Genomic DNA, 9,796 nt, shown 5'->3' with positions numbered 1-9,796 from the left:
TAGTCCTCTTGTAGTCCATCTCTCTCGTAGATATTGAACTTTCACTCTTCCCCAAAAAAGATCGCAACTTCTTACGAAGCCAGTATAGGCGTGTCCTATCCAGTCTTATAATATTATGGTGTTCATACTTCATACCCATGTTTGTTAGTCTATAAAATGTTTTTTATTATTTAATAGAATAATATACCAATTTTTTGACATGAATATGTATATTATAACTTATAAGAGTATATATACTATATAATATAGTAAAGACTATAATATAACTACTAAAGACAGTCGTGAATTGTAAATGATAACGAACGTACTGATAGGGAGCAGGACGGCAGCCATTTTATGCGTATCTCAAAGTTGCTGTCACAGTGTCACACCCATTTATTTTGTCATGATGCTTCACACTGCCACGTACTTGTTTTTTAAAAAAATTAGATTGTCCCGTCTAAGTTGGGAAAAGTTAAGTTAATGTTTGTTTTCTCATCCTGTGTGGATCTGTCATAATACGGGTTTTCGCGTAGGGAACGAACGTAAACGGTTTGCTTTCTGTTTAGTTACTGATACTACCTAATATATTACGAATTATGAAGTTGTATTTAGGTACTTACCTCCGCGAAAACGAGCTTATAGTTCGATAATGAATTTACCGGTCCAGGAAATAAAGTTGCGGATACAAATATTTCATAAATTTATCAAAAACAAATCAAGATTGTTAACACTCAAACACGACGTTGAATATCATAATTTGGCTACTCAAGAAGAAGTTGACTGTTGAACCGAGTACACCGACGACGTTAGTATAATATGTTTATTCTGTTTACTACAGGTTTAAATTAAGCTAAATTTTCAAGAAGAAAAATTTGATACCTATCAATAAGGAAACATACCGATTTGTATTGAGTCCGAAACGGGTCGATACGTAGTACTGGTAAACTTCACTTGTAACTTTTTTAGATCTCAAAAATTAACTGATACGTATCGATCCACTCCACTCCAAATTCTTAAAAATCTTGGCGACCGGGGTGAACATAATATGTAGTTTAACACTGTTTCTTGTAGTTTTTTAAGCAATATTTTTTAGTTTTTGATTTTGAATCTTATATTAATTTAGCATATTTACATGTTTAATTGGTTTTGATTAAATAATTAAAAATATTTAACTGTCCATACTGGAATCTCTTTGTATCAAATAAGTGTTCTACATCATAGGCGTGTTTACTGGTATGGCCATACATGCAATAGTTTTAAAATCAGTTTATCGCAGAATTTTGAGTTAATATTAATATCATAAATATTTCGCTAGTAAAAATAGTAAAATATTTATCGCGTTACATAGATGATTCAAATTTTTTGGATTTAGATTTTGTGGGCGCTAGACATCTTAATGTCAATGCTTATAGGGTATGGACAACAATCTACGATAATATATATTGTATTCTAAAGTTTAGGAATCAGCATTCATTTAAGAGGTTTTTTTTACGGTGATTGATGTTTTTGTTGACCACATCTATGTATATAGAGATGCCGATGCATAACACAACAAAATAGTTTTAATAGATTGACTTAAGAGGATGTCAGCGCACTATTTGTTTTCTCTCCTAGCTCACGATTTTTAAATTATCCCAAAATATTAATTTAATATTTTTCTGATTTTTTATAAGATTTTAAACATAATTTTAATTTTTTTTTTAGTATTACATTTTGATTTCTACTTACGAGCCATACTTGTCGGGTCTTCTTAATAATTGTCTTAAATCTAAATGTTTTCTTTAAATATTCTTTTATTAGTATATATAGTACTATATTAGTAGTTCAGAATGACATATATATACATATATAATATACATATATAAAATATCTATAATAATATTATAAAGAGGAAAGACTTGTTTATTTGTAACGAATAAATTCAAAAACTACTGGACAGATTTCAAAAACTCTTTCACCGATAGAAACCTACATTCTTTGTGTGTGCATAGGCATAAATTTAGTCTGATAAAGTTAATAAATCATTAAAATAAACATGTAAATCGTATACCTACATACGGCACAGCTGCTGGTTGGTTTCAAGCTACCTGTACTCTGTCCTTTTTTCTTTTGTGTGTGTTTTATCGGCGTGTAGATTTGAATTAGGGTAGAAATTAGTATTTATTAATTATTGGTTGCCATTATACGGGTAGATCAGGTACAACCTTGCATCAAATCAAATTTTTGAACATTGTCTACCAAGGTAAATTAGTTGCCCTTTTTCTATGATCCGATGTAGTCGGATTGCCTACTCGGGTGGCTGAGTTACACTTAATGCAGCGAGTTACACCCAAAAAGAGTTGAACAATCATAATTTTTTGAAGAGTTGCTATTTTTTACGGTAAACTAAGTGCACGGTATTGGCTAGTTTATAATATACTTGAATTATATGGTATTATTCAGTATTCTGTAGGTATGTAGTTATTAGGTACCTACATCATATTCATATATTTATATTATAGTATTCTGTAAGTATTTAGTATATCATATTTAAATACCTCTATTCCTGGATATTTTCGCATTCATTGGATATATGTAGCAGTGTATGATTAGGATATCTGAATATTCCTTGTGAATATTCTATGTAGACTCTCTTACTATACCTACTATTGCTAGTTGTGTATATTGAGCCCATAGATAATCACCCAGTTAATGTAATCGTTAAACATATGGAACCAAAACTTATGGCTAGGTAGTATTTGGTTGTACTAAAGATCTAATGTGGTAGAATTTAATTATTATGAAAATGTAATTTATATTTTGTTACAGATGGTCATTTTTTAAAAATGTAATTTTTCCGACAATCAATAAGCTACATGTCTCCTCAAAAACGAGAATATTGAATTGCATTCCAGCAACAAGTGACGATTCAGCAGATATAATCATATTTAAGGATGAATGGAATGATGTTTGCCTGAATATTGAATACTGCTTTGTGGCAGCTCATGGACTTCAGTAATGAGGAAAATGATAAAAGTGGCAATTATTTCCTCGCCGTCCATTACTGACACTGTATGTTAGATTTAGTGAAATTTTTAACCAAACAATTATTATCCATTTTAGTGTATACAATTATAATATCAAACAATATGCGGAATTTACTAGCTTATACATAATTACAGGGCTCAGAACTACATGCATTTGCATATTTTTTAAGAAGCCTCATATTCAAAATCTGATTTAATACAAATTTGTTTCATGATATATAGAATTGAAATACAAAAATGTATGTTCCATATTTTGCTAAATTGATACAATTTTGCATATTTAAATTAATGCTGTACTTAGTTATTTCAAATATTTTGAATTGTGATATTGTAAATTAGTTAGTTTCCGATGATGGCGCTTTAAGTAAAGTTTTAAAGTTTCAAAAAAAAAATTTTTTCTTAGTTTATTCCCTTTTAAAAAAACATATTTCATACAAAAATAAGTGCATATTATATATATATTACCCCTTATTCACGCTATTTTTAGTGCATATTTATTCATACGTATGCACATATTTCATTATTTTTTATATAACAAGCTAACAAATCCAGATAATTAGTAACAAAATCATCCAAAATGTTTTTTGTTTCTTTCTATCATTGAGTATTTTTGTTTGTAGGTGCATTTATATGCTACTGTATTGACATGCAACAGTCGTACAATATTGATGACGCCTATGAAGATTGTACAGCAGTATGTGAAGCTGTTTTCTTTAAACCACTACTGATGCACAATAACTTCCATTTGAAGGCTTTTTGCCTTAGAGAGAAGGGCCATCAAATATCACCAAGATAATTGGGTACGACATGGCTATCCATAAATATTGTAACATGAAGACAGGGTCTTAGACTATGGTGGCTGTTGCTGGTAGGTTTTGAATAAAATATCCAACTCGTAAGGTTCTGAACATTTTACATAGGTTATAAATATTTCATTTTAAATAAATAAAAATAAATATTTTGTGAACTTTCTAATGTTTACTTACCTACTCATTAATAAATGTTATTTCGTAATTTTGTAGGCAATTAGAAGTACATGAAAAGCCAAGCTGTAAGGTAAAATCTATAACAGTATCAGTGAACAATGAACTACAAAGTACCATTGGAAGTGAAACTAGTAGCTGACTGGAGTTCCGGTGAATTGGCTGAACTGGAATATACCTCTTGCCCATGCTTGCCATAGTATGGTCTAAAAATTCACAGATAGTAGTTCAGAAATTAAGCTTAGAGCTGGTCTAGCTGTATTAAATGATAACAGTATGGTGTTTTTATAGCACCTCTTAAGTCTTCTGTCGATGTGTTAGATTCATCTACAATATCACCTTATTGGAAACCATAAATTGACATGTTAGTTAATTGAAAAAATTTAGGAGTTTGTATAGTAAATAATTATTTATATACTGAAACTAAGTAGATGGTATTAAATGGTTAAATAGTGTAGGGGTTTTTGACCGCAGCTAGTAAGTACTGAAGAATAGCGTCTGGTATCCATACGCCATTCTTCAGTACTGCGATCAAAAACCTCTGCACTATTTAAACTTTCAATACCATCAATACCACCAAACTTAGTTTCAACTCCTAAATCTTTTCATGTAATTAATATATCAACAAATGGTTTGCATCTGTTAATTATTAGGTTTTTTTATGCTGTTAACTAATATTCTATTTTAAATTATTTTTAACTTGTAATATATTTCCTACAATGGTTATCGGAATAAAAATAATCCCCCTCATGGAAGAATATGAATCACGGAATAAATCAACAAAATAAAATATTTTGATAAATTAAAATTTTAAATTAACAAATAAATATTATACTAATATTAATATTTGTTTATATACTCAATTCAATTACCAACACACATTTAATAAACTCGATTTAATTTTTTTTTGCTTAAGATTATAGCTATAATGTTATTAATGTTATTACTTCTTAATACTGTTAAAATATGCTTAAAAATGATGATAAAAAATATGAGGAAGTAAATTAAATTTGTGTTTATTTTCAATATAAGTATAGCTTATTTTGTTAATTTTCATTAAGAGGATGTCAGCTCACTATTTATTTTCTCTCTGGCCCACACGCAACATAGACAATAGCATTTACGCAGAATCATTTTTTCTATGTTTTTAATTAATCTTAGAGTAAAATCACCCATTACAAAAAAGATTGAGAATAATATTTTTGAGGGAATGAATATTGTCTAATATTTTATTTTTGTCTCTATAAATTTGTCTAAATATTGTCTCAAAACTATTTAAACATAATTTAAATGTACAAAAATGTTTTGTTTATTTTGACAGTCGAATACAAAGTCAAATAACAAAATATTGATTGATTGATTGATATGTCATACCCTCAAAAATATTATTTTCTATCTTTTTTGTAATGGTTGATTTTACTCTAAGATTACTTAAAAACATAGAAAAAATGATTCTGCGTTAATGTGTTTTGTCTATGTTAAACGTGGGCCAGAAAGAAAAAACAAATAGTGCGCTGACTTCCTCTTAAATAATATTTAATTTTTAACAAATCCGAGGCCAGGGGATTTTTTCCACAAGTTTGTTTTAATTAAATTGTTTATGTAAGAGGTTATGATGGTTTATCAAAGCAGAGATTAAACTCTGTTAAATTTTGAATAATGGAGCATTTGAGAGTTTATTGTATGTCGTTGGTGGTAGTGACGAATAGGCTTCTAATTTGGATTTTGTTAAATTGTACAATACCAACATCAATACCTGCACAGTGTCATTGATTTTATGATAAATGATTGGCATATGATAATATTATTGATCTATTGCAACGGTTCCCAATCCATTGGCTGATGCCCCCAGGCAATGTGGTGCTGAGCCACGGACGCTAGTTGTGAGTCTAAGCCAAGGGCCAGCAAATTTTAATTGGGATAAACCTCAAGGGGGAAAAGGGGGTATTCCCCCCACCAAAAAAAAAAAAAAAATTAAGTCCTGGATACGCTACTGTTAACATTGAGATTTTTGTATGGTTTTATAAACGTCTATATTTCTTCTATAGTCTTATTTGTATGTGTTTATATTTTATATAATGTATATAATGTATATTAGGTAAATGGGCCTCAAAGTTTTTACTAATATCTATAACTTTTCTTTTAATTTTACAGTTTTATTAAAAGGTTTTGGTACTACCTATATAAATTGACTAAAAATTAAATAAACAAGCTTAAAAATTATTTAAATAGTATACTTGTACTAAACATATTTATATTTACACTTATAATAATGTAACACACAAAATACTTGTTCCTTAATGTAACAACTAACATCTATATATATTTTTTTTTATTGTTTTTATATTGTATAATTTATATATATGTTTTAGTTCATTAAAGTCTATAGTACTATTATAAACAACATATCTGTTTTGATTTAAAACATAAAATCATATTGTACAAATAATAAATAAATTGTAAACGGAAAAAAACCACATGAAATAAGAACCTACCTAATTAATAGTTGTTTATGGTTGTTTTGTTAAAACTATTTAACTAGGACATTTGTGTATTTTTCAAAATATTCTACTATTACTTTTTGCATTATTAACTATACTTATGTAAAATGGTTAGATTAAGTTAGGTTATGCAATTTGCAATCATCCTTGAGTCAACTGGTTGTTTGGTGTTAGTTTAGCTTTAGGTGATAAGTCAAGAACTTCAGTAAACTATAATGTAATAAACAAAGTAATCATTTTTTACTATAAACATATATAATAATTATATGGATAATTTCTTTACTAATCTAAATAAATTCATCTAGATACATTTTTTATTGATAAAATCGCGAAATTGTACAAACACATTTTAAATATTTATACAGATTCTCAAACCAAGTTTATGGCTTATAAATAATGTAATTATTTTTATTTATATCATTATTATTATTATGTTCCTAGTGCTCAACTAAAATATACCTAAATTTAAAACCCATTAAAAAAAAATTGTATCTTTTTTTTATCTAGATAAAAAAGTATTTATAAGATAAATATGAGTTAAGTTATCTTTTATATTCATACATTAGAGTTGCATTATCTTTATCTAGATAAAAACTACTTATCTAATCCGAACACTGGTACTAAGCAATATGGCTATGGAGAGGGGCGCTTGAGTCCCCCCAATTAATTTAGTCAATTTGCGCCTATGGTCATAAGCATGTGGATACATATTTGCATAAGATTGGATATTATTAATTGAAGGTTGAGATTGAGTTCAGAATTGTTTGGGTTTTTAGGTGATAGTTCTTTATATTACTATATTGTCTTTTCTAATTTCTATTTTATTATACATATTATTACATTATTTACATTATATTCATGTATAATACGGACAAATAATTTCGTTTTATTATATCATTTTATAGTATTAGATTGTCTTGGCATGGTGGTGTAGTGGCGTACGCCGGCGGTGTAACAAGTTTATGAAAATATTTTTAAAATCCAGTTGTCAACGATGCAGCCACCGAGTAGTCCACAACGATATCGATAATTCCCGCGTCCGCTGTTCTATTATGTCGAATTATTATATTACACGCAACATTTTTTTTTCATATAATCTATTGACTATTATAGTATTATAATATTCATATTATAAAGATACAACTCGACGTTGAACACGATTAGACGTCCTCTTACTAACTAATAACATTGTCGATAGTGTTGCCGTTTTCGCCCCGTGGTCACGCATCTAGTTACTATATTTTAATTTTTTAAGATAATTGTAAAAAACCAATGCGAGAACACGGATAATTTTCTTACCAAAAAGTTTGATAATATGTCAATCCACATCAATATCAAAATTAACAGCACATTATTGAAACCGGTGAACGAAAATGTTCTTGGTATTACCGGTGTAAGACCAGGCACATATTTTTTTTTTTTTGGGGGGTGGGCTTAATTTCAAATCTCCAATCAGTCCAATATACGAGAAAATTATTAATCTATCTAGATTATTAAAATTAATAAAATTAAGATCAGGAAAAATGCAATCAAATTAAATAATACATATTTTCAGTTTACACATAATTTTTAAAATATGAGTACCTATAAACCATTACTATGTACTCGATAGGATATTAGGATACCATAGGTAAACTAGAGTCTTTATTATTTCAATATGAAATATGAACAGTATTTTTTTTTACAATAAGAAAAAAAATTAAGCGCTTATAATGCAATCATTGTATTAATTTTTGTTTTACTTATACTTTTTTTTATAAAAACTAATATGTTTATTTAACATTGGTTTTCCTAGAGAATTAAAAGATAATTAACAGATGTGAATATGAAATATTGGAACGAATTCAGTATAAGGTCACCTATCGTGACCTGTTTTTTTGCTCAAAAACATTGTTCACAGGAAAAACTCTCACGCCTCCATGATCCGATTTCGATAATTTTTTTTTTAAAGAAAAACATTTTTTACAGGGGACATTGAGCTTGGATTTTTAAAATTCTTTTAAACTTTATAATACGATGTTGAATATGACTAATTTTCCCAAGATTTTGTAAATTTTTGTGTTTTAGGCCACGAAATTAAAAATCAAATGCGCCCTGTAGAAAATTATCCCTTTTCTATTATATTATATTTTTATCAGTGTTATCACTTTAAAATATTAACGTTAAGGTGCTATTATTCAATTTTTGAATTAGGGTTATAAATTACGGCATATTTATACGCTGTATTTTAGTCTTTTTAGAATTGGTTTAGTGTAGGATTATGAATAATGTACATCGTTCAATTAGCATCTATATTCTGTTTTTTGAACTATAAATAAAACCGATTACGACAATCGTCTATTTTCTTAAACTCATTAGTCTTTATACATATAAAAAAAGAATACAATATTTTTCAACAGAGCTATTTAAATCATTGCTAAAGGTTTTTTTATAAATTAATTCATAAATGCTATTATACTATTTAAAATAATAATTATTGTTAAAAATAGTTAGGTACATTTAAATAAAAATGTCTTAAAAAATGTACCAGACACATTAAAAAACGTAAGACATTTATTGTATCGTATGCATTATGAATGACTATTTTATTAATGCTTTAATGTCTAGTGGATATATGATGCTTAATAAGGTTTAATTAATAAAGTTACGAGCATTTTTAATTAACACTGCACCTATTATACATACAAAACTTCTAAAAATTGAACTTAAAAACCCACTTACAAACACAGATAAGGTTCTTAACATCAAGTTTCATAATAGGTCGATTCACTTTAATTTTTAAACTGACGAAGCCACAAGTGATCTGCTCAGCGTACATTTTCTATGTTACGCACTTGTAAGATACGAGACAACAAATACCAGTGTTAGGTACGTCCTCTTAAAAAGATAGAAAAATTAAATATAACTCATTTTTTACCAAATAAGTTTTGTAAATATGATGATGACATTACTAAATCGGATTAGTCATTAGTGGCAAATTATTATATTCTAATACTATAACTATATTATTATATACTTAAAGTTTAATTATGTATTTAATTTTTTTGTTATATAATAAATTATAAATATATGGTTTATATTTAAAATTGAATGGTTTGGTTTTTTTTATTTACTAATGGCCAATAGTTAAGTATATCTTGAGTATACGTAATACTCACTACATTAATCGAAATACTTACTATTCTCACTATTTATTAGACTAGGAGTTAGTGGAAATCCTGAAATTTTTATCAATATATTTGTTCGATGATATCATCATATTACTGTGGGATAATTTCAATGCCGTGCTCCTGATTTTTCCCAT

The 9,796-nt window shown here is 27.8% G+C and overlaps 1 long non-coding RNA gene across 1 annotated transcript; it reads left to right on the top strand.

Moving 5' to 3' along the window:
- The first annotated feature begins 332 nt into the window (after positions 1 to 332).
- On the top strand, positions 333 to 9,501 carry LOC132935218 (uncharacterized). The gene is made up of 4 exons (XR_009663183.1): positions 333 to 787; positions 2,791 to 3,033; positions 3,629 to 3,876; positions 4,031 to 9,501. It is a non-coding gene; the product is annotated as an uncharacterized LOC132935218 (long non-coding RNA).
- Positions 9,502 to 9,796: the final 295 nt, after the last annotated feature.

Source organism: Metopolophium dirhodum, chromosome 1 (assembly GCF_019925205.1).
Source record: "Metopolophium dirhodum isolate CAU chromosome 1, ASM1992520v1, whole genome shotgun sequence".
Taxonomy (NCBI): Eukaryota; Metazoa; Arthropoda; class Insecta; order Hemiptera; family Aphididae; genus Metopolophium; species Metopolophium dirhodum.
The sequence above is the reverse complement of the archived record's forward strand: the minus strand, read 5'-3'. Positions and strand labels throughout refer to the sequence as shown.